This window comes from Neofelis nebulosa, chromosome 3 (genome assembly GCF_028018385.1).
Source record: "Neofelis nebulosa isolate mNeoNeb1 chromosome 3, mNeoNeb1.pri, whole genome shotgun sequence".
Taxonomy (NCBI): domain Eukaryota; kingdom Metazoa; phylum Chordata; class Mammalia; order Carnivora; family Felidae; genus Neofelis; species Neofelis nebulosa.
In genome coordinates, this window is record NC_080784.1 from 50,001,157 (window position 1) to 50,027,587 (window position 26,431).

The 26,431-nt window shown below is 42.8% G+C and overlaps 1 protein-coding gene and 1 pseudogene across 7 annotated transcripts in view; both read left to right on the forward strand.

Moving 5' to 3' along the window:
* Nucleotides 1–26,431, forward strand: part of PTK2B (protein tyrosine kinase 2 beta) — a 125,445-nt gene that overhangs the window by 64,900 nt on the left and 34,114 nt on the right. Inside the window, exon 2 of one of the 7 annotated variants that reach the window (XM_058720744.1) lies at nucleotides 24,101–24,290. The exons of the other annotated variants lie outside the window; for them this stretch is intronic. The gene's annotated coding sequence lies outside the window, so the exon portion shown is untranslated. The remainder of the gene's footprint in view (nucleotides 1–24,100; nucleotides 24,291–26,431) is intronic. 7 annotated transcript variants of the gene reach the window in all.
* On the forward strand, nucleotides 13,687–13,806 carry LOC131508275 (U2 spliceosomal RNA; annotated as a pseudogene).

The following is a 26,431-nucleotide window of genomic DNA, read 5'->3' on the forward strand; positions in this document are numbered from 1 at the left end:
GACATAAGAGCCTCCACCCTCAAGGAGTATACACTCTGACAGAATTGGGGTTAGAGATACATGCAAGTGATGACATTGAAAATTGAACAAAAATGGTGTAAGACATATGCTTAGCGTTTAGTGAAAGAGGTTGGAGGATGATAATGAACTACAGACGCCCTAGACCAGGTGGATGGTTGTCAGGCCCTTTCTAAGACAAGGCTTCAATTGGCTCATTCTCATCCAGGGTCATGGAGCCTGTTTTGCAGGTGTGGGTGCCCACCATCATCCAGGCACCTAGATGCCAGGAAGCCAGTTTACCTTAAGCAGATGTATAAGAACTTGTTGTCAAAGGCAGACCTACAGTACACTAATTTTAAACACATGCATTTATAGAACAATTACTTTGTACAGCCTATATCCATCCCTCAACACACATTATCTCATTGAATCCTCCCAAAAACCCCATGAGATAGATACACTGAGGATATCCCTTTTCACTGCCCAGTGTATCCCTTTCTGATGATGCAAAAGAAAGCCAGATTGGTTTTCAAAATGTGCCTTGGTGGGTTTGACATTTGAACAAAGGAAACACAGGACTTTGGGGAAAACTAACCAGCTTTGAGAAAGCTGGATGAACTCTTTCCAATCCCTTCATCCCCGATCCTTCCCCTGTCCCAAAAGTCAGTATCCCCCAAACTCAGTGTCTCTTCTAGTTGGTGCTGGAAGCAGCCACTCCACATTTTTCTCCTTACCTGCCTTCTGTCTATTACAGCACAAGCTATGTTTCAACACACCAGAGCAGAATGTAATTGATTGAGTCACTGTCTTGGCCAGTTAGCACAGTTGATCACGGTTCAGTTATTCCCTGTGCTCCCTGTAACTGATTTGAAAGTGCCTTGTTTGCTCATCTTATGGTTCCAGAAATGTAGGTAGTGTTGTGTCCTCAGAATAAGTGCTGGGTACCTTCTTCCAGGGAGATGTTTTCATATCTCCTTAACTACCTGCTTCTTGAGACTTCCTTTGGGTATATTATCTTTGCAGTTGGCTGATGTCATCCACTGTGGGTTTTACTAGTTTAATTTTCAGAAGTTAACCTGCCCTCTGAGTTTGGAGGGGGTGGGGCACCTCCTTGCCCTTTACACTGAAAACCTAAGAGCATCTGATTGGTCTAGATTAGGACTTGTTCTACAGAGTTATAGTGAAAAGGGACACCAAAAGATAGGTACTTTCCAACAGTAGGGAAGAGCAAGAACAAAAGCAGGAAGGCTGCTAAATAGTGAGTAGTTCAGTTGGGGTAATATGTGTAATATTTTGAAAAGTGTCAAAGTTAAGATCAGAAAGGAAAGTTGATGGCAGTTAAGGGAGGGCTTAGAATGTCAGGCTGAGAAATTTGGACTTGGACAGGCACTAGGGAGAAACACAAAGTTTTTAAGCAAAAGAGGAGCTATCCTGGAGCTGATGATGTGCTGAGTGCATAAGGAAAAAAAAAAAATATATATATATATATATATATATATATATATATATATATATATATAATTTTATATATATATATATATATATATATATATATATAGTGGGACTATAGAAAAGAAAATAGGACCCAAGCCTAAGAAGAATGGCTAGTACTCAAGGCATTATCTGGGTGTGAGAGCAAAGGTAAAGAAGAACAAAGAAAGAAGTGATGGCCTTCTAGGAATTTATGTCCAAGCCTTAGATTTGCCTATTTCCAATCTGCCCTGCAGGTAAAATGGCACCTGCTTATTGCAAACAGCCATGGCTTTAAAGCCAATTTGGGGCACCTGGGAGGCTCAGTCGGTTGAGCATCCGACTTTGGCTCAGGTCATGATCTCGTGGTTTGTGAGTCGAGCCCCACGTTGAGCTCTGTGCTGATGCCTCAGAGCCTGGAGCTTGCTTTGGATTCTGTGTCTCCGTCTCTCTCTGTCCCTCCCCTGCTCATGCTCTGTCTCTCTCTGTCTCAAAAATAAATAAAACATTAAAAAAAATTTTTTTTTAAGCCAACTAGAGCCTGAGCCAGATACGAGTCCACCTTTATAGGTTATATGACCTTAGGCCCAATACTTAACCAACCTGACTTCAGTCTCCTCACTTGGGGATTATGCCCACCTTAGTCTTGTAAGAACTGAAGTGGTAGATGAGAAAAACCTATCAGACAGTAGGAGCTCGATCATTGGAAGCTACTGATTAAGTGAATATTAGGTCATTTCCCCCACTCAGAAGTCCAAGGATTTTTAATTGCTCATAGAATAAAGTTCAAATTGTCTTCTTTTAATGTTTATCCACTTCCCTGTCCTATTTTCAAAGAGAGAAGTAAGATGGCCAGATTGGTGTTTTCGAACAGTATATAATATCCTGCAAGATGTTAAGAAGTATGTCCAGGAAAAGGGGTTTTATGGTCAAAGAAGTCTGGGAAATGCTTGGTTAAACAATTCCAAATAGATTCTTTGTGACAGGACTTCCCAGAACCTTAAATATGCTGATATGTGTGGTAAATCACTAAAAAAGGGCCACAGAGGAGATGTTTTCATAACTAAGTCATTTCTTATTTGCCTAAGAAACCCTTCCTTTAAAAGGTGGGCCACTAGTTCTCTGGAAAATAATTTGGGGATATGTTTTCCCTCAACTCTGATAGCAGCACAAAAAGGGCAGGAGAGAGGAAAGGCTGGGGACATGGATTAGGGAGCTGTGGCCATAGTGCAAGTGGGAAATGATGAGGGCCTGAACTAAGGGAGTGGCATTGGAGCAAAGACAAGTCAACACATCTGAGTACATCTAAGGAGGCAGAGTTAAGAGAATTTGATGATTAACTGGATGTAGGGAGGGAGAGAAAGGAAGGAGACAAGAATGACTCATGCGTTTGCTTGGTTAACTGAATAGGTGTCAGATCCCTTCATTGAGATACCAACGGAGACAGGAAGGTTATGTTCTGAGATTTCAGCTTTATATGTGTTGTGTTTGAAGTGTTTATGAAATGCCCCCATGGAGGAACATGGGCCTGGAGCTGGGGAGGGAGGAAGGACCCAGAGAGAAGGATTTTGGAGTCATAATGCAATGGGTAGGTATGATGTGAATGGATGGGATCACCCACAGAGAGTGAGTAGAGCAAATGAGGAAGAGTTATAATCAGGAAACCCTGGGAAAGCAACTTCTAAGAGGCTGATAGAGAAAAAGGGTTAGATGAAGGAAAAAGAAGAATTATCCAGAGAAAGATGAAGAGAACCAAGAGATTAGGCAGGGGATACAAAGGTGGAGGAAACTTTGAGGAAAGAGTGGTTAGCAATCTCAGACACTCAGAAAGGTCAAGTCAGATAAGGCTAAAAATAAGTTCGTTGGCTTCAGTAACAGTGACCATGTTCTTTTGCTGGGCAATTTCAGTGGAAAGATGGAGGCAGAAGCCTTTGTGAAGTTAATGGGAGAGTGGAGACAGTGAGTATAACCAATATTTCAGAGGGGTTTTGACCGTGGAGGGAAGGAAAGAGGAGAAGGCAAGAGGAACAGTGTTATCAGCAGAGGGAACAGCGTATTTCCAGCACAGATATATCAGCAGAGGATAGGAGACACAAGAATGAAGAAGAGGGAGGTGTCAAGAACGCCATCTCTGATTCAGGTAGACAGGACCTGGAAGGTCCTGAAGTAGGAAGGTATATGGTAGGTTTGAGGCTAAGAGATGTCCAAGGTTGGCTATTTAAACTATGCTAAAATTTTTTGGTTTCATCTCATCTTTTGTGTGAAGCCACTGATTTAGTAGTTTAAACATATGAATGGCATGAGATTGCATTTTTAAAAGATCACTTGAGTTACATAGTGGAAAATATGTTGGAAGAAGGCAAGAATGGTTGTGGGGAGATGTTAGGTGGCTATTGAAGTGACCCATAGGAGAGATGATGATAACTTAGATTAGGAGTATAGCCATGAAGGTGTCAATGATGATGACAGTCATGGTGACGATATGTTGATGGTAATGGTGGTGGTGGTGGTGATGGTGGTGGTGATGGTTGCGGTGATGATATTGAGGTGATGGTGGTGATGATAGTGTTGATGATGATGGTGGTGATGATTATAATTGTGGTGATGATAGCAGCTAACACTTTTGAAAGGACATCATATGTATTATCTTACTGACTTCTCAAAGGAACTCTATGAAGCACATACTATTATTATCTCCATTTTGTATATAACGAAACAAGGTGCCGAGTAGTTAAGCAAATTGCTAGCAAGTAGCAGAGCCTGTTTTCAAACCCAGTCACCACATCTCCTCAGCCTGCACTGTTAACCATCATGATCTATGGAGATAAATTATTACTATCTAGAGAATTTAGGAGATATGAATGAAAGGTTTTGCGGATGGACAGGAGATACAGGAATGAAGAAGATGAAGGTGGCAGCCCTGGTTCAGGTGAAGAGGGTCCCACTCCCTAAGATAAAAAACATTTGAAGAAAAACTGGTTGGAGAGGAAGCAGCTCACAAGTTCAGTTTGGGACCTGTGAAGTGCAGTTGAGATGCTCTAACATTTTCACATGAAAATGTGGAGCAGACTTTTTGATTCACGATTCTGGAGGAGAGAATGGGGCTGAAGATGAACAGTTGAGTGTTGTCAGCCTCTGGGTGGTGGTTGGAGACATGGCTATGGGCGAGATCATTAATGAAAGAGTCTTAAATAATGTCTTGGTTCATTCCACAAATATTTGTGGAATACCCCATGCACCTGGCACCATGCTAGTTACGGCCTGGGAGTATCATCATACTGCAAAACAGATGCACCCCCTGCTTTCATGGGGCTTCTAGGCCAAGGGTGAGCCTGACATCGACTCACACTAGTCAACGAACCTTGACAAATGGAGGCAAGTGCTCTGATAGGAAGAAAGAGGGTCTGTGAGAGCATTTTAAAATACAAAAGAGTTTGGTCTAAACATCAAGGAACAGCTCTGCTCTTCAGAACCCGTTTGTGGACACTGTGTACAGTTGCATACAGATCCAGACCCAGCTTTCCTGCCTGAGACTCTTGGGGAGTGCCCCCCCACCCTCTGCTCCCGACTTCTTCCTGCACTCTCCTTCCCTAGTGGGGCTTTGTGCTTTGACGGGTTTTTCTACTTCCAGCTCCTGTCTTCTTTCACCATCCTCCCCATGCTCAGTTAGCCAAGCACTTGTCCTTCCATAAGAACACATCTGAAACACTGACACCCCCACATAGCTGTGTCTGATCCAGTAGAAACAACAGAGCATCACCCTGGCATGGTCCATGTGGTAGCACATTTCCAAAACAGTTACCGCTATGTGCACTTGCTGATTTCATGTTTTCCTTCTTGTTCTCAACATCTTTCTATGCGAATGCAATAGCCTCCTGATGTTCTCTCTGGGCTGTTAAAAGCTATGTAAATAAGTGCTGGCCCTTGAGCCTAGGATCCAGCAGAAAGCAGACAGGTGTTGAAGGGAAGGGAGTGAGTGCCAAATGAGAAATGTATTTTGCTCTTCTTGAGTTTTGGTTTCCCTTCTGTTTGGTATTCATAAGAAATTCTGTTTGTTTGGAAGCTCTGACTCTCTGTTGCAAGTGGAGGCTTATATCATTATATATTTCTCTAACATGCTAATTTGCTTGTCTGGGAAAGAGGTTAAGATAACACTTTGTAAACAACTAGCAGAGTGCCACCCAGGCGTGCCCACACAGGGCGTCTCTCTTTGACTCTTACTAGCTTCTCTTTTATTCCCATTCTCCCTTCCTCTCCTCTCCTCTCTCTCTCTCCCTCTCTTGTTCTCTCCCTCCCTTCCCCTTTCTCCTCCCCCCACCCCATCTTCTTCTGTGTAGATTGACCTTACATCCTGATTTATGTCAGATAGTCCTGGTTTACACACACTATCCAAGGATGATCATTAACAGTACCCCTGTCAATCTCAAGAACATCATGATTTGGAGGATAAATTATATGGTCACTACTCGTAAGTGCCATATTCACTCTTGTCTTTGCCGGGCATACTGACTTGCTGGCTCATGGTGTTTTCTCTCTCTGGCTGATGTCGGCTGACCCACTCTCTGCGTAGGCTTTTCTGCTCATCATGGGACTTCTGTGTCTCATACAGGAGGGCCTCAAGCAGAAAAATAAGTACTTATCTGCAATATGGTGTGGTCACAAGAGTGCTGGGGGGGGGGGGCCCACACCTCTAAACTTCTCTCCCTTGGCCAGCCTCTGTCATGCTGAAAAGCCATGTTCAAGACTCATCCTTGTTTTGTCCTGAAACATCAGTCTACTAATAATCCACATTTACATCCCTAGGGAGAAGAGAGACTAAGCCAGCATTTGCCCTTCTGCCTGGTCTAGCCGCATCCTGTCCCTCACAGCAAGACTTCTAGGCTGCAGGGTTGGCCTGCAGCACGTCTTGCCTGGTGTGTGAGCAAGGCAGAATCTGGCCCCAGTGTAACCTGCTCTGTACTCACTGACCTCCCCTATAAATCCAGTGGTCATTGTATATACAATACATTCAAGAATATTCCCAGAAGGATACATTTCAGATATTGAGACCCAGTGTCCCTGCCCTATACATGTTAGTTTCAAGTTTAAACCTGTCACTTAACCAGACACTGGGTACTATGGACTGAACGTTTGTGTCCCCCACAACCCCACAAATTCATGTGTTGAAGCCCTAACCCCCAATGTGATGCTATTAGGAGGTGAGGCCTTGGGGAGGTGATTAGGACTAGATGAAATCATGAGGGTGGGACCCCCATGATGAGATTAGTGTCCTTTCAAGAAGAGGGAGAGACATCAGAGCTCTGTCTGCCATGTGAGGACCCAGAGAGAAACCAGCCATCTGTGAACCAGAGAGGGAGCTCTCACCAAAAACCGAATCTGCTGGCACCTTGATCTTGGACTACCAGCATCTCGAACCATGAGATATAAACATTTGCAGTCTGCGGCACTCGGTTACATCAACCTGAATGGACTACGGCACAGGGTCAGCAACCCCATGTGGTCAGAGGAGGTGTCTCCAGCCCCAAAGTTCATGGTCTCAGGTTCTTTGTTCCCAGAACGAGCCCCGCCACCCTCCTTCAGATGTCCCTGGGGGTGAGACCACAAGGTTGAAGTGCAAGAGGAAATCCTTGTCCTAGAAAGTTGCTGTTTCTAAAAGAAAGGTTGCCCTAAGGAGAATACACAAAGCCTTGCAAGGCTAGTGCACCATACTTAAGGACAGTCCCTGAAAACCTGAGAGGAAAGGGTTCAGCCAGGAGACCACAAAACATTACCACAGAGACTCTCACAGTGATATAAAAAAAGGCACATGAACAAGGACCTCCTCCTTTCTGCATCCCCTCCCCATTTCCTGCACTTGCTTACCAGGCCAGCCCACCCACCCACAGACGCCTGCAGAGGTGAGCGCCAGGCAAGCACGCAGAGTTCTGAGCCTCTCTGTATTTATCTGGATGCCTACATTCATTATATCGACAAATTAGCAGTCAGGTGCCTATGCTTACGTTTCTATTTTTAATCTGGCAGTTGCATTGCCGAGCATCCCTATTAGACAGAGGCTTTTGTCACATCAGAATGAATGCTCTCAGAGTGATAAGTTATGCTAACTTTTATTATTTTGTTCTTCGATCACTTTTTAAATTTTTTTTTTTCAACGCTTTTTATTTATTTTTGGGACAGAGAGAGACAGAGCATGAACGGGGGAGGGGCAGAGAGAGAGGGAGACACAGAATCGGAAACAGGCTCCAGGCTCCGAGCCATCAGCCCAGAGCCTGACGCGGGGCTCGAACTCACAGACCGCGAGATCGTGACCTGGCTGAAGTCGGACGCTTAACCGACTGCGCCACCCAGGCGCCCCATTCGATCACTTTTTAAAAACTATCCCTTAGGTGTGTTGAGAACTCAGAACTTGTATAGCTGTTGTATTTGTTTCCTAGGGCTGCGGTAACAAATTACCACAGAACCAGGGGCTTATTAAACAGAAATGTGTACTCTCTCACCATTCTGGAGGCTGGAAGTCCCATATCAAAGGGCTGGCAGGACTCAAAGGCAGACTCTTCCCTGGCTTCTTCCAGCTTCTGTGGCTCCAGGCTTCCTTGGCTTAGGACTACAGGACTCCAATCTCTGCCTCTGTCTTCACATCCCCTCCTCTTCTCCCCTCTGTGCACCTCTTGTCTGTATGTCTTTTGGAAGGACACTTGTTACTGAATTTAGGTGCCACCCAGGGAGTCTAGAATGATCCCAGCTTGAGATCCTTAACTTAAGTACATCTGCAAAGACCCTTTTTCCAAATGAGGTTATATTCACAGATTCTGGACTGGACGTATCTCTTTGGGGTCATCATTCAACCTATTGCAGCCATCAGTTAGGATCACAGTGTCTGTTGGTGGTACCCCCTTCCAGCGTACACAGATTCATGTATATAGTACACAGGTGAGTGTGAGCACTTTGCACACATCTACACACCCACACTGAAGTGAAACCTAGGTGTTGGGAAATGACAACAGAGCATGGACTGATGCCACCTTTCCCCACCGCTGTCCAGGATGTCCTGTGGCCACCCTGTGCCCTGGAAGGATGTTTCTTATGACACTGTCACACTATGAGATCCCATAGGTTGGTTCCTTGACTGAATCTCACCCAGCCATATAGCTTGAAATTGGTGACCAAATTTATAGCACTGACTCCATGATCTCCTCCCATGCCTCCAGCTCAGGTGTCCACCTTGCTGTCTCCACTGGACATCTGACTTCGGCGTGAAGGATCATACCCAAAATCCCCTCCTCAAACTCTGCTTCTCTTCCGGTCTTTCCTAGCTCCAGTAACTGCAGCTCTGCTCTCTCCGTTGATCGTGTCTCAGGCTGTAGACCTCAGAGGCATTTGTGAATTCTTTCTTCCTCTCACACACTGTATTTAGTCTTTCCGGAAATCCTGTCAACCCTACCATCAGAACACCCGAGTTCTGACCACTTCCTTCTCACGACCTGTCACCTGGAATGATGTGCTTGCCTGCTAACTGTTTCTGCCCATAGCCCACTATGGTCCATTCTTCAAGAAGCGACTATGGTGAATCTTTAAAATATCGGTCAGCTGTAGAGATGTATTTCAGATATAGGTTAGAACATTTCACTTCTCTCTGTTATTTATTTTTTGTTTGTTTATATTTATTTATTTTCACTACTCTCCTTTAAACTGTCCAATGGCTACTTTTCTCACTGAAAATAAAATCCAAATGTCTTACCTTGGCTGACAACCAATGTTGGCAAGCCATGGCCTGCAGGCCAAATATGGCCCACCACCCATTTTTGTAAATAAAGTTTTATTGGGACACAGTCACACTCACTTGTTTACATATTGTCTATAGCTGCCTTTGAGCTGCAACAACAGAGTTGAGTAGTTGCAATAGAGACCACATAGCCCTCAAGCCTAAAATGTTAATAACCGGGATCTTTACAGAAAAGGTTTGCCAAGCCCTGGCCTAGCCCTCTCTGCCTTTCCTCCTGTCACTTCACTCAGTCCTCTCTACCTCAACCCACAGGCCTCTTCACAGTTGCAAAAACGCACCAAGCACACTGGGGCTGCACACTTTGGGACTCTGTATGATATGGTTTCTTTGCCTGGAAGGTTCTAGCCCCACAAAGAAAGCCACTCCTCCCTCCCTTACTTCCTTTGGGGATCATTCAAATTCCCCCTTATCAGAGAGGACTTGTGGGCCATCCCCATTCTGATGACTGTATCTGCTTTGTTTGTCTTAGTACTTATCAGAACCTGAGATATTAGTATATGTATTAACACCACCCTCGGTACAAAATAAGTTCCATGAGAGAGGGACTTGTTTTTGTTTCCCCAATTTGCTGAATGAATTAATGAGTAGTTGTTTAATGATGGATAGATGGATACATTCCATTTATAAAGCCAATAGAGATTTACTGGCCAGAATTCCATGTCTCAGTTCCAAATTCTAGTGGGGAAGAGAGAGCTTCTGATTGATCTGATGTGTACAGGGGGTAATGTCTTGGGTCTGTGGCAGTAAATGTCCAAGAAGTGCTGTAAATAGGGCTGGCAGATTGGTTTATATATCCGCTACAATGGTCTTCCTAGATGAGGCAGATGATATGAGTCATCAGGGAGTTTTTAAATACCAGTTTTCCAAGTCCCATCCCAAATTCATTGAATTAGAATCTCAGGGGCTGAGACTGGTCACTGCCTCAAAGGACTCAACCTCTGCCTGCAGAATATCCATCTGGCTCAACATTCCCTGGAAAAGGATGATCAGAATCACTTAGATGGTGGGAAGCCCCGGGGTATGAGGTCATGTTATAGGGTCTAGGAATTCACAAAATACTTTTAAAAGATCTATGAAGGGGTGACAAGAGAAGGCTGGATGAGGCAGAGGAGAAGAGGAAGTGTGTGGATGGGCATCAGGTGGCTGGAGATGGCCATCTCCCATTGTCCCTATCTAAATTTGACAGTAACTGCCTCTTGTCCATCTCAAAACAGAGGTGGCCTCTGGGAGATAGGAGGCCTGTGTCTTACTCACCATTATATCCCCAGTGCCTACGTGGAGCCTAACACAGAGTGGGCAATTAATAGATGTTGTGAATGAATGAATGAATGAATGGACTGATGCCTAGAGAGTACTCAAATGAGATCAGTAATCTTCCAGAACACTTGATATAAAGACCAAATAGGAAGTTGACTGGAAGGGAGATTGCCATTCATAAGTAATAACATGTAGGAGGGGTAATAGAATTTCAGCTGGCCCAAAGTAGAATTCCCTGGATATTCTTGGACAAGTCACTTGACCTCCCTGGGCTTCACTTTCTTCATTTAAAAACAGAGTCACATTAAGGAATCTCTAAATTTACTTAAGGCTCCAAAATTCCAGCCTAAGATTTACAAGCTTAATAAACATTTGAATATTTGACTGTCTGTAGAATCAGAGATTATATTTTTGTGGCTACATCAGTGAGCTCTGCTTTCTAGGATCTAGAAAGCAAAATATCTGTTCAACTTCATTTTCATCATGTCTTGAGTGAATTTTGGCCATCCTTCTTCTCTCTGGCTCTGTGAAATTTACTGGCTAGCCAGCATTTTAATTTTAGAGTTTTATATTTTACAAGGAGTTTATTTGTCTCTTAAAAGTTGATCTTATAGATAGGGTATGAGTTCTCCACTTGGTAGCATATGAGCCAAACACACAGGCATATACTATGGCATTTGTCTCAAGCTGAAAGATGATGTCTGCTCCTACCATTCGAATATGATTTTTTTAATGCCTAATCTGCACAACCAAACCTGTTTTAACAGCTGAACTAAAACAATAATTTTTGAAGAGTTTTTTTTTACAATTATAAAATGAATTTATGAATGATATACATGAAAGGGAAACTACAGACCAATATCTCTCATGAACATAGATGCAAAAATCTTCAGCACGATGTTAGCAAATGGTATCCAACAGTTTATAAAATGAATGCATGTTCATCCAATACTACTAATAGCATTTTATTTAGCACTACTGTGCACAGGCACTACACTAAGCTCTCTCTCTACCTACATCATCTCATTTACTCCTCGAGAGAACTCCATGATATAGGAAAATGTTTACAGTTTACAAATGAAGCATCCAGAGCAGAGAAGTTAATTTGTCCAAATTCATAAAGCAAATCAGAAATAAAACAGTTTCTTACTCCTGAGGTCATCCTCTGAACTACCACATTGTATACAAAAGTTCAAACACAGGAAACCTGGAAGAATAAAAACATATGTGTAGCTATGCACCACCCCGAAACAGCACTGTTCACATTTTGATATATTTCATTCTGGATTTGTTTGTTTCAGCTCCTAGCACTATCATTCTTTGTATATGATTTCATATCCTATACCTCCCATTTATTACAATAGAACCATTTTCCAAAAGTTTTCCAATCTCTTTAGATAATTTTTAAAACTAGCATATAAACCTTGTGCTGCCCTCCCATTATTTTCATGGCCCTTTTCAAACTATTTAGATTGGCTGCTTGCTGTGAGGACTTTGCTATTTAAGAAATTTCTACAGTGAGTTTCTTTTTACACAGGGTATTTCTGTATTTTGAGTCATTTTTTTAAAGTTTATTTATTTTTGAGAGGGAGTGTGTGTGTGTGTGTGTGTGTGTGTGTGTGTGAGAGAGAGAGAGAGAGAGAAGGGGAGGGGCAGAGGGAAAGAGGGACAGAAGATCGTAAGTGGGCTCTGTGCTGAAAGCAGCAAGCCCAACAGGGGATTAGAACTCATGAACTGCAAGATCATGACCTGAGTTGGATGCTCAAGCCACCCTGGCGCCCCTCTGTATTTTGAGTCATTTCCGCAGTTTATGCTTTGTCCTAGTCTGCTCTGGCTGTTACAACAAAATACCACAGACTGGGGAGGCTTAAACAACGGAAATTTATTTATCACAGTTTTGGAGACTGGACATCCAAGATGGCAGTTGTGTTCTTGTGAAGGCCTCCTTCCAGACCTGGCCACTTTCTTGCTGTGTCTTTACATGGCAGAAAGAGATCTCATCTTTCTCTTGTTGCTCTTACAAGGGCACTAAACTCATTCATGAGGGCTTCTCCTTCATGACCTAATTACCTCCCAAAGGTTCCACCTCCAGATACCATCACATTGAGGATTAGGGCTTCAACATATGGATTTGGAGGTGACACAGACATTCAATCCAGAGCATGCTTCCAGGCATAGAACTCAAAGATATGAACATGTTTCCAATTCTTGATATAGAATGTATATCTCTTTGGTATCAAACTGGGATGAGAGCTCCTCTGGGCAAGGACTTTGTCTTGTCACTGCTATATCCACATATATCCATAGCACTTGGAATGGGGCCGATATGTGTCACAGGCTCAATGCATAATTGTTGAATGCAGGGAAAGGAATCATTGAGAGGCTCTCTTATGTAATGACTGCTCTGTGCAGAAGAAAACAGGTACTGAAGAGATGAGTCAGCAGTTCCCCCTGGGGGTTGTTCCACGCTTCCTGGAAGGTGTTTCAATGTAAGGGCCTCCTTTTTTGATTGTCACATTGTGACACTGGGGCATGAGGCAAAGTATTTTTCAGGCTGCAGCCATGGGTGTTGAATGGTACCACACAACCAAGAATCGTCTGGCCCCAAATGTCAGCTGCACCCATTGAGACTCACAGATGTGAGTTATGGAACATTATGGTGAAATGATCACCCCGAACCCATCACTCTGTGCAAGAAATAAAATTTCACCAATGTGTTGAAGTGACCCATGTGACCAGCCCCTCCTGTTGAGGCACACACTACATCCTTACAAATGAATCACAAAAATCATCCCTTAGAGCACCCTGGGTGGTTCAGTTGGCTAAGCATCTAACCCTTGATCTCAGTTCAGGTCTTGATCTTAGGGTTGTGAGTTCAAGCCCCGGGTAGGGCTCTGTGCTGAGCATGAAGACTACTTAAAAAAAAATCATTCCTTTAAGACTTATTTTAGTAGGGTGATTTTTCAAAGAAGTATGTGAGATCCACCTGATACTTTCCTGACTGATCTGTAGTGGTCTTCACTCCTCCCAAATTTCAATTGGACATCAAGAGCCCTTCCTTGTGGTTTATTAGTAAATCCAAACATTTGACAGAATGGTCTTATTTTAACAGAATATTTTTATTTCTCAAAGACACCTCTTATGTTCTGTTTGAGTCACTTAAAGAGAAATCCTTTCTCATCGCTTCTCGGCCTTTTGGCTAAGATCAAGTGTAGTATCTGTTCTTATCAGTTTAAAGAGAAGGTCTCTTGTTGCCTTTTTGACCTGATTTTTTGTACTTTCTCGGGGTTTTACTTCCTGGCTCTATGTGTGGCAGACAGGAAGAGGAAGGAAGGAGCCTGCTATAGTGAGCTTTTGCCCTGAGAACAGAACCCTTGATGGCTTGCTTGCTCCAAGCAGAAGGAAGTCACTTTTCTCTGCATTATTTCTTCCCAGCCAACTTCTTCATGGCCATGACCTGACATCCTACAAGGCTCATTCATACACTTTAGCCACCTGCTGCTGCTAGTACTGGCTTCGGTGTGGAAACACCATCAGATCCCTTTGCCAGAAACTATTTTCTTCAATCACCTGTGCTCCTTGTACACAGCTAAATGGCTGTTGGAATACTGGCAACCATGGCTCCCTCTTCTTCCCTTAGCCACTACCATGGGGTGGGTCTCCGAAGGTGCCAGTTCCCTCTAAGGTACGGAGAATCTCAAGACCCTCTGGCCTAGGCATGCTTGGACTCCATTTTAGGCTCTGAAAAAAAATTTTTTTAATTCTTTTTTTTTTAAGTTTATTTATTTATTTATTTATTTATTTATTTATTTATTTATTGAGAGAGCGCACACACAAGCGAGGGAGGAACAGACAGCAAGAGAGACAGAGAGAGAGACAGAGAGAGAGAGAGAGAGAGAGAGAGACAGAGAGAGAGAGAGAGAGAGAGAGAGAACACACGCACAAGTGGGAGAGGGGCAGAGAGAGAGGGAGACCAAGGATTCAAAGCAGGCTCTGTGCTGACAGCACATGTGGGGCTCAAACTCACAAACCACAAGATCGTGACCTACAGGATCTCAAAATCTATATCTCAGTTATAGATTTCTTGAGTTAATTAATCCAGCTCCCCAAGTTGGCTTGACCCTTCTGATCCCATACCTATTTCTCCTCTGCCTGCCCATTATGATAATGGTCACCATTTATTGAGACTTACTCTGTGCCAACCACTGTGCTAAGCTCCTTATGTATCTGTAACCAGCATGAAGCTGGCCAGCCTCCTTTTCCCTTGAAGCTAATCTCAGTACAGTGTCATATTGTCACAGTGTCACAAATGTTATTAGTATATCATCTAAAAAGAATTGAAAATCAATTTAAAATTTTATCCTCTTCAGGAGAAAAACAGTATTGGGGTTTCACTTTCAAGATAGCAAAATTTCTTAAAATTCTCATAATCATTTCTCAATATCCATTTAGGTTGGCTGCTATCCAGAAACATCTTTACTTGTACTTTTGGATTCCTGAATTCTGGCCCAGGCAGCCTCTTTTCTTTCTCCCCTCTATTGTTTGTTTCAGGATCTGTTATTTTTCTCCCTTCAGTCATTGCTTCTTTCAGTGTGAGTCAAACCCATCTGGATTTAGACCTCTCCACTTTACCCTTCCCATCACCAAGTTTATGCTACAGAAGTCCAAGAATTGGTTGGTGCACATAAACCCCCTTAGAAGATGAAGGAGAAGACAGTTAACATGCTTATAACTTAATATATGCTCTATTTATTTACATCCTATACTACCTTATTTAGTCCCACCAAAAATCCCATAGTGGAAGAGATATATTCCCATTTTACAGATGAGGAAATAAAGTTAGGTGACCGGGCCAAGACCACACAGCCATGGCCAGATCCAGTAGACACTAAAGCCTATGGTACTAATCACCACACTCCTGATCTCTTGAACATTTTTGACCACGAGTCTCTGTCCTTTGTAACTCCTACTTGTTAGCCAGAGAGCTGGCTCATATTCACTCAATCATTCATCCATTCTTCAAATATCTGTGCCAAGAACTGGGCTTGGAGTAGGGGATGATATCATATGTCAGATTTGGCTTCTGACCTTAGAGTTGAAAAGCTAGAAAGGTCAACGTGGACAAATGCCTTAGTTCTAATTAGTAAATGTCTGTATTGGTTTCTTAAGAGTGCCATAACAAAATACCACAAGTGTGGTAATTTTAAACAACAAAAAGGCATTGTCTCACAGTTTTGGGGGCTAGGAGTCCAAGATCAAGGTGTTGGCAGGACCATGTTCCCTCTGAAACCTGAAGGAGAAAGATTCCTCCTTGCCTTTCTTTGGTTTCTAGTGGTTTGCCTGCCATCTTTTGGCATTCCTTGGCTTATAGACGTGTCACCCACAGCCTTCACCTTCGTACGTGACAGCTTCTCCCTGGGTGCATGCCTCCCTCTACATAGAAACTTCCCCTTCTTATAAGGACACCAGTCATATTGATTAGGGCCCATACTAATGACCTCATTTAACTTGATTAGTCTGTAAAGACCCTATTTCCAAACAAGGTCACGTTCTAAGGTACTGACGGTTAGGATTTCAGCATATCTTTTGTGGGGGAACACAGTTCCACCCATAACAGTATCTTACCAGATGTGTATGGAAAGTTCTTTGGGGACCCAGGGCAGGAAACAGACCCTATTAGTGTAGGTCAGGGAAGACCTCACCGTGCTGACTGGGCCCAGCAGCTCACCAGGAGGAGAGGAGAGAGACAGGAGCAAGGGGTCCTCCTGGCTGGGAGAGCATGGTCTGCTTGGCCAGGGAGCCTGGAGCTGACAGCACATTGAGGTGAGAGAGGGAGATGAGACTTTTATGCTTCAGGCTAAAGACTTTGCATCCTATCCTAGCACGTAGCAAATGAGAACCAATGCGGGTTTCAACAAAAGTCATCTGTTTAAATTTGCCCTCAATCTCAAAGTGGAGCCTTTATAAATAGAATTTAAACAGGATATTTTCAAACCAAAGCTTTAATTTATTAAAAGTGTAAATTCAGTCATCTTTAAAAAGAGGAGCATTTGAGGGCACCTGGGTGGTTCATTCAGTTAAGCATCTGACTTGGGCTCAGGTCATGATGTTGCGGTTTTTGGGTTTAAGCCCCACGTCGGGCTCTGTGCTGACAGCTCAGAGCCTGGAACCTGCTTGGGATTCTGTGTCTCCCTCTCTTTCTGCCCCTTCCCTGCTCATACTCCATCTGTCTCTCTCTCAAAAATAAATAAATGTTCAAACAAATTTTTTTTTAAAGAGGAGCATTTTGCCTTCCTAGAACAAGGAGTAAGGAGAGAGATCAAGCCAGGAAAACAATGTGAATGTACCACAGGTGGGAGTCCTGTGAAGCAGACCCTGACCTGCAGGTTTGCACCCAAGAGCTGTGTCAGTGGGTCCTGTCATGAAACTCTCCTGGAGGCAGTGACCAAAGCTGGATCAGGCAGAGGAAGAAGGTTGGGTGTGTTATAGACCTACCACAGAGAGCTCCACAGACAGCTCTTGTGTTGGGATGAAAAGACAGGGCCTTTATTTTTTTTTTAAGTTTATTTATTTATTTTAGAGAAAGAGAGACTGTGGGGGAGGGGCAGAGAGCGAGAGGGAGAGAGAGAAACCCAGGTAGGATCTGCACTATCAGCATAAGCCCAAGGCAGGGCTCAAACTCACAAACTGTGAGATCATGAACTGAGCCAAAATCAAGGGTCAGACACTTAACCAACTGAGCCATGCAATTACCCCAAAAGGACAAGGCCTTTAAGCCTGAAGTGACTGGGCCCTGATGCAGATTGCCCCCAGGAAAGGCTGTGACTTTAGGCAAGGCGTGGGCAATTTCAATGGAGGGCCATGAAGTCATCTCAGTTGTTTCTAAAAACTCAGCCACTAACATGAACGTGTTTAATAAGCTCAAACAATGACAACAAGATTAGGTGTTTCATTTAAAAAAAGAAAAGGTGAACCTGAGAAAATCGTGAGCTTACAGAGATTACTAAAGAAGTGATAAAATGTGACTGAGGTACAAACATAGACCTTTAGATCAAAGGAACAGAAAAAGAGAGAAGAAAACAGCCCAATACACATAATCACTTACTGTTAGATACCCTTGTGAAATCAACTTTACTTTAGGCCATACCTCACAATAGATACAAAAATCTATTTCATATAGAAAAAGAAAATGTGCCCGAATACCAATAAAGGAGTGAGAAGGTGGCCTGAGTCCTTAATTGCTTGGGTGACATTTTCTTTCGGGAAATAAATTATCCTGGATGTGGACAAGCTTTCAGTCCTATCTCTTCTCTGTTTCTGGCTTACAAGAGGAAATGCCCAAGAATAGAGAGGCAAAGGTGGTTTGAGGTCTTTACACTACTTGATAAAGCAAATAAATCAATGTTAGCCAAACAGGAAGAAAAGCCATAGAAATTCCCCTGTATACATGAAAGTGTGAGCCAGGGGCAGTGTGAGAGTTTGCTTTTCAGTAACCCTCCCAAGGGCAGAAGTAAAGGTTTTCCTCTAGCAAAAGAAATAAAATAAAAAACATATCCTGGGGGGGTCCCTGGGTGGCTCGGTCAGCTAAGTGTCTGACTCTTGATCTCAGCTCAGCTCTTGATCTCAGGGTCCTGAGTTCAAGCCCTGAATTGGGCTCCATGCTGGATGGGAAGCCTACTAGAAAGAAAAGAAAAGAAAAGAAAAGAAAAGAAAAGAAAAGAAAAGAAAAGAAAAGAAAAGAAAAGAAAAGAAAAGAAAAGAGAGAGAAAAAGAGAAAGAAAAAGAGGGAGGAAGGAAGGAAGGAAGGAAGGAAGGAAGGAAGGAAGGAAGGAAGGAAGGGTAACAACAAAAACCATCCTGGGCTTACCTAAATAACAAGTGATAAAATTAAGACAGTTTTTTTTCTGTCATGTTACTTATGGCAATTTAGTGAATAGATAAACGTCTTAAACTGTTGTTTTTAAAAAGTGATTTATTAATAGAGAAAGAAACATTGACTCACTAGTGGCAATTTATGAATCGTGGGCAGAGGGCTGGTTTTGCTGCTCCCACCATTTGCTTGAGAAGCTGTGAGAACATCAGAGAAGAGGCAGTAAAGTGAGAGGGGCAGGACTGATACCAAAGCCCCCTTGGTGAGATCAAACTTGACTCTTCACGGAGAGAACCTCCACGTTCCTCTTCTTGTAAACTGATTCCCCTTCCCACTGTGGGCCCCCTCACGATAAGCCTCTGGTTTCCTCCCACCCACTGAACAGACGCTCCTTGAGTGGAGGCTCTGTGTGTGCATTGGAGCTCCCAACAGTGCTTTGCAACATGAGTACGTCAGAGGAAGTTGCAGCTGGTTTGAGAGAAGGAACTTCTGCGACTTCATATGACAAGGGTAGTGAACAGCAGGAAGGAGACTGGCTCTAGGAGCTTGTCAGCCTACTAAAGTATATGTCAGAACTGGGTTAGTGTGACCCCAAAGTTAGTGCTCTGTGTCGCCCCTGGTGGGCAGCCTTGTTTCCCCCACAAGGAGCCTGAGGGATTCATTCACTTTGCAGTGCAGTTCTGACACAACACATTTCTGGAGCTCACATACACTTTGCAGGTTGAGGGCACGCTCCCCAGCAAGACACCTCTCCTCAAAACCCAGTCACAGCCTCCAGGGTTCCCAGACCACCCACACTTCTGACCCCCTGGCTGTAAATTTGGGAGTTTCTGCCACCCATCCCCCAGGTTTGTTAATTTGCTAGAATGACTCAGAGAACTGAGGATGATAACAGTTTTATTATAAAAGATGCAAATCAGGACCGGCCAAATGAAGAGATGCATGGGATGAAGTAGAAGAGGTCCCCAAACACGAAGTTTCCATGTCCTTAGGACACATCACCCTCCAGGCACATCAATGTGCATCACAAACCAGGAAACTCACCTGAACTAGAGTTTTTATTGGGGTTTTATTATGTAGGCATCATTGATCAGCTGATTGATTGATTGGTTGACTCGTTGGCTGTGTAACTCTCCAGCTCTCCTCCTCTCCCTGGAGGCCAGGCTGATATCACATGGCTCAAAGTTCCGGAACTTCTAATCACATGGTTGGTCTCATCCTGACACTATTCTAGGGGCCCACCATGACTCACCTCATGAGCATAAATTCAAGTGTGGTCCAAGAGGCCCACCATCAACAACAAAGACACTACCACTTAAGAAACCCCAAGGGTTCAGAGGCTCCCACCCCAGAAACAAGGACAAAGACCAGCCAAATTCTTTATTATACAACATGCTTTCATCAGTAACCAGTGAGGTGATGGTGGTAGTAGGTGGAGATGTCTGTCTCCAGGAACCTCTCTCTCAGGTTTGCCCCTCTGGGAAGAATGCTCCCCAGGTAAGAATCTTCCCAGCACCAGGCAGCCTCCCAAGTAATGCATTTTATACTTAGAAAGCACCAAACTTCTTCCTTATCTGGAGATGAAATCTATATTCCTGTGAAAATCTGTTGGATAGAGTCTCAGTGAATTTCTACTCCAAGGATCTGGAATGAGTCTTACCCTACCACCAATACAACAGAAATTGGTTGCTTTTTAGAAAGAAACCTAGGGAAATGTTTCCACAAGCTGTGCCCTGGAGAGTTTCACCACCCACAGAGCAAAGAGGGGGATTCAGTATGGCCCTTCTCAGAGACTGAGTGGAAGAGAAGGGGCGAGGCTTTGTCTTGCCTGAAAGAAATCCTATTCATTCAATATGGTACCTTTACTTCTCATGTGCCTGGGAATCTCCCTCACCAGAACCTCTCTTTTGATTTTGAAACTACTTTAAACATATAAAAATGTTGAAAGAATGGTACAAAGAACCCCCATAGTACTTTCACTCAGATACTCAGATTCCCCAATAGTTCTGTAGCCCTGTAGCTGGGATGCAAGAGCATCTGGCTCCAGGGAGCCCCAAACAGAGCAGGCTCAGCCACTCACTGCTGACAAAATCCAAAGGCAGAGAGATGGGTGGTGGCAAAACAAGAAAGGAATTGATTTCAGTGAGACCAACACAGGAAGGCAGGGGACTAGCATCTCAAAGACTCTCCACAGTGCTGAAAACACTTCCAGATTTATGTAAGGAGAATGTGGGACAAGTGTCGGTCCCACTGGTGGCAGTGAAGGTCAGGTGGATCACTGCCTCAGGGTCAGTCACATGGGGTCTGGCTAATTCAGGGAAGGTCTTATTGCTTGAGGGGTAGTTTCCCACTCCCATCCTGGGATGCTTTGCCCACAGGGTCTTTTGCCTGAGTTAAGAGATAAGCTGGGAGGAAAAAGATAAGCTGGGAAGAAGGACTTAATAAGAAAGTTTGAGGTCAATGGGGCACCTGGGTGGCTCAGTGGGTTAAGTGCCAACTGTTGATCTCGGCTCAGGTCATGATCTCATGGTTCATGAGTTTGAGCCCCAAGTTGGGCTCTGCTCTGGAAGCTTGGATCCTGCTTAGGATTCTCTCTCTCCCTTTCTCTCTTCCTCCCCTGCTCTCTCTTGTGCTCTCTTTCAACATAAATCAACTTGGGGGGGGGGGGGAAGAAAGTTTGAGATCAAAATGGAGGTAGCTAAGTCCTCTTTCAGTTCAGATCTATCATGTGCCATATTTAGTAGCTCAGTCTCTTCATAAACACACACACGTCCACTGTCATTATTCTTTTTCTTGCTTTCTTTTGAAAGCAAGTTGCAGCAATACCACTCACCCAAAATACTCCAGTGTTTATTCCCCCTGCAAGGGCACTCTCCTACAGAGCTAGCCTGCAACCACCCAAAGGAGAAAGCCCAAACTGCTGTAACACTACCTCTGAACCATTTGAATTTCACCAACTGTCCTTCCAGTGTCTATTTTATTCTATCTGGGCCAGGGACACACATTTACATTTAGTTGTCATGTCTCTGTGGTGTCCTCCAGTATAGAAGAGGTTCTTGGTCTGCAAGACCGAAGGCCTTTTCGAGGAGGTGGAGAAAGGGGAATCCTGTGCACTGTGGGCAGGAATGCAAACTGGTGCAGTCACTGTGGAAAACAGTGTGGAGGTTCCTCAAAAAGTTAAATATAGAACTACCCTACGATCCAGAATTTCCACCTCTGGGTATTTATCAGAAGGAAATGAAAACACTAATACAAAAAGATATATTCATCCCCATGTTCATGGCAGCATTATTTACAAGACCCAAGATATGGAAGCAGCCCAAGTGTCGATAGATGGATAAATGGATAAAGAAGGGTGGTATAGATACACAGTGGAATATTACTCAACCTTAAAAAAATGGAATCTTGCCATTCACGACAACGTGAAGAGGACTTGAGAGTATTATGCTAAGTGAAATAAGTCAGAGAGAGACAAATACTATATGGTTTCACTCATATGTAGAATCTAATGAATAAACAAACAGACAAATCAAAACAAAACAAAAAGCCAAGCTTATAGAGAACAGAATGATGGTTACCAGAGGGGAGGTGTGACAGGAGGAGATGGGCAAAATGGATGAAGGGGGTCAAAAGGTACAAACTTCTAGTTACAAAATAAATAAGTTATGGGATGTAGGTATAGCATGGTGACTGTAGTCAATACTACTGTGCTGTATATTTGAAAGTTGTTAAGAAATGAAACCTTAAAAATTCTCATCACAAGAGGGGCACCTGGGTGGCTCAGTTGGTCAAGCTTCTGACTCTTGATTTCAGCTCAGGTCATGATCTCATGGTTTGTGAGTTCAAGCGCTGACAGCACAGAGCCTGTTTGGGATTTTCTCTCTCTCTCTCTCTCTCTCTCTCTCTCTCTCTCTCTCTCTCTCCCTCCCTTCCCTGCTTGCTCTCCCTCTCTTAAAAGTTCTTATTACAAGAAAAAAAATTTGTAATGATGTGTGGTGACGGATGGTAATGAGCCTGTTGTGGTGATCATTTCTCAGTGTGCACAAATACTGAATCATGTTGTATGCTTGAACAATATAATGTTATGTGTTAATTATACCTCAATTTAAAAAAATGGTAACAGGGGCTCCTGGGTGGCTCAGTTGGTTAAGCACCCAACTTTTGATCTTGGCTCAAGTCATGATCTCCTGGTTTGTGGACTTGAGCCTTGCATCCAGCTCTGCACTGACAACATGAAGCCTGCTTGGGATTCTTTCTCTCCTTCTCTCTCTCTGCCTCTCCCCCACTGGCACATATGATATCTCTCTCAAAAATAAATAAACATTTAAGAAAATGGTAATGGTTTTTTTAAAAAAAAAAGAGTACAGACCTTTTATTCTATAGGTCTGTGAGGAGACCCCTCACTGGGTTATATAACTAGACTTGACCACGAACTCTTGGCAGGAATATCTCAGAAAAGATGCTGTGCTCTTCTCAGTACATCAAGGTGGGAGGTATGCTTTGTTTACCTGTTCTCCTACTGATGATGTTAACCTTGATAAACTGATCATTTGTGTCTGCCAGGTTAGTGTGTGTGTGTGTGTGTGTGTGTGTGTGTGTGTGTGTGTGTGTGTATGACTAGAGTCTGAGGGAAGATACACTGAAACTATGTCAATATCCTATTCATCATCAGATCTCTACCCTCCAGCCTTATCATCCATTGATGAATCATGCCTGAACCAACCAACACTGAGTTTGTTGCCAAATGGTGATTTCCTATTTCCATCCTTTCTTCTACCATATTTGCTAGTTGGCATTCTATTGTAAGGAAGAATATTCCCTTCTCCCCAGTTTATTTATTTATCTATCTGCCTCAGATTATGTTTTATTCAGTGGGATGTAACCCATTCCTGTCATTATATATTTTTATACTTAAGTGTCTGTCCTATGCCAGCCCCTTTAAGCTAATACTGTTTCCTTGTTATATATCCCCAACATTCTCTAAATACCTCCCTTTTTTTCTAGGACAAAAAGATATTCCAGGCTTATTTTGTACTTTCTTTGCCCCAGACCTGTAATCAGGCATTTCTCCAAGGATCCCTGAACCCTTTTAGTGCAGGAGGGTATTTGGAAACTAAGACTCAGTGTTTGGTAAGCAAATAGCTATCTTGGTGTCATTGACCTCAGGCTCTTTCAATGTGCTCTCAGTTGCACATGCTCACTCCTCATGGGTACATGGCTTGCAGGAGTGCTCTCTCTCTCTCTCTCTCTCTCGATGTCTCCCTCTCTCCAGCCCTCTAAAACTATGAGTTCTCACCAATACTTCAAATTCCAATGCCTCACCTAAGGGTCCACTCTAGCCTTCTTTCCTTATTTTGAGTACTTTCTCCAACATTAAGACACCCATTTTCCATTATCTTTAATACATTTACTCCTTTGCTGGATCCCCCTGTAGGTAAATGTTGTCTTCACCACTACAGCATCTCTGCCCCTGGCCCCACCTCCTCCTTTACTCTGTTCCTGGCTTTGCAGCCACTGCCAACCCCTCAGCCTCAGGATTTTGACCTTGGCCATACCATGAGCTGCAAGGGGGCGGGGGAGGGGGGGAGATAAAAAGGTAGAAGAAGAGGACACCAGGATTTGATTTTGTTTTTCAGGGCTTTCTTTGTGTTTACAAAAGCATCAGAATCTCTGATGGAGCTCTAAAGGGAGCTCTCTGACTCCCAACCTTCTTCCATTTGCAGAAAGTACAGATTTATTCATTAAAATAGTACAAAGGTTTCAAAAATGGTGGAATCCCTGGCCTGGACTGATCTTCCTGCTGATAACAATGGCAAAATCTGGACAAGATAAAAAGGAAATGGTCTTGAAAGCCCTGGAGAGTGACCATAACCAGCAGAAACTAGAGGGAAACCTGCTCTTGAGAGTTGAACTGTAAGGAATGAGATTTGCAAATTTCTGGTTTTTTGCCTGAGGGCACTTACCAATCTGGGAGGGCTGGGAGGGGCAGAAAGCTGCAGCCTTACTGGTTTGAGGCATCAGAGGATAGAATTTAGGGCTGACTTGAGCAGCCAGAAGATTAAGAAAAATCCTGGGGAAGAGGGAGCCACCCAAGGGAGTGAACCCCAAAATAGAAAATTAATTTTAAATGTTTTTAATTTTCAGAAGCATCAATATACGTAAACTATTTAGGAATAAATTTAACAAAAGACCTGCAAAACTAGACACTGAAAGTACAAAACATTGCTGAGAAAAATTAAAGAAAAATAAAATTAAGTGGAGAGATATACCATGTTTGCAGACTGGAAGATTCAATGTTGTTAAGATGTCGTCAATTCTCCCCCAACTAAGCTATAGATTTAACGCAGTCTCAATCATGAGTCAATAGGCATTTTAAATAGAAAAGTGACAAGCTAATTCAAAAAATGTATATGGAAATGCAGGACCTAGAATAACACAGCAATCTTGGAAGGAGATGGTAAAAGGCTTATGCTATTTGACTTCAAAATCTCCTCTAAAGCTACAGTAATGCAGACAGTGTGGTACCGGCAGAGTGTAGACAAAGATCAATAAATCAGAAAGTGAGAGTCCAGAAATAAATCTAAACTTATACCGCCAGTTGATTTTGACAAAGGCAGCAAAACAATTCAATTGGAAAATGAAAGTCAAAAACCAATGCTGAATAACCATAGATCTTTATGAGAAAAAAAAGTACATTTTAACCCCTACCTCACACCATACACAAAAATTAATTCAAGATGGATTACAGACCCTAAAAGGAAAAGTTAAAACTATAAAGCTTATAAAAGAAAACAGGATTGTATCTTCATGATTTGGTGGCAGGCAAAGATTTCTCAGACAGAATGCAGAAAGCACTAACCATAAAAGAAAATTTTGAATAAGAAGACTTTATCAAAAGAAACTGACAAGACAATTAATAATAGACATAGTACAGACCTGGAGAAAGTATTTATAAAACATATACATAGTACTTTTATCTAGAGTATATAAGGATTGCCAACAACTCAATAATAAAAAGACAACACAGAAAAATGGGAAAAATTGGAACAAATATTTCACAAAGGAAATTACATGAATGGCCAGATAAAAATATGCTCAATATCATTAGTCATCAGGGAGATGCAAATTAAAAACACAATGAGATACTATATATAACCATTAAACTGACTAATATTGAAAAGACTTAGGGGACGCCTGGGTGGCTCCATCGGTTAAGCATCTGACTTTGGTTCAGGTCATGATCTCACGGTTTGTGGGTTCGAGCCCCACATTGGGCTCTGTGCTGACAGCTCAGAGCCTGGAGCCTGCTAAGGATTCTATGTCTCCCTCCCTCTCTGCCCCTTCCCCACTCATGTTCTTTCTCTTTCTGTCTCAAAAAATAAATAAAATGTAAAAAAAAAAGACTTATAACACCAAATGTTGGTGAGGATGTAGTGTAATGAATATCTCATACATCACAGTGGAAATATAAAGCAGAATAATCTTAGCAGCTTCTTATAAAGTTAAGCATATATCTTACCTTTGACAAAGTAATTTTCACTCCTAAGTATTTGTCCACAGGAAATGACAACATATTTACATAAAAAGACCTGTATATTAATGTTCATAGTACTTTTATTCACAATAGCAAAAAAATAAGAAACAGCTCAGGTATCTAGAAACAGGAGAATGATTTATATATACTAAATGTTTCAATTTATATGAAGTTCTAGAACAGGTAAAACTAAGTAAAAATGGGAGGAAAAACTGGTTACCTGGAGTTGGGGTGAGCATGGGCTTGGTGGATGACTGAGAATGGACATGAGGGCACTTTCTGGGTGTCTTAAAATGTCCTGTATCTTAATTTTTGGCATGTGGATTACATACAAACTGTATGTATAAAATGTATGCATTTTAATGTCTGTAAATCCTGTATCTTAATTATTGGCATGTGGATTACATACAAACTGTATGCATAAAATGTATGCATTTTAATGTCTGTAAATCTTACCTTTAAAGAACTGTAGGGGCACACGGGGGGTGAGGGGGGTGGGGGGTGCTCAGTCAGTTAAGTG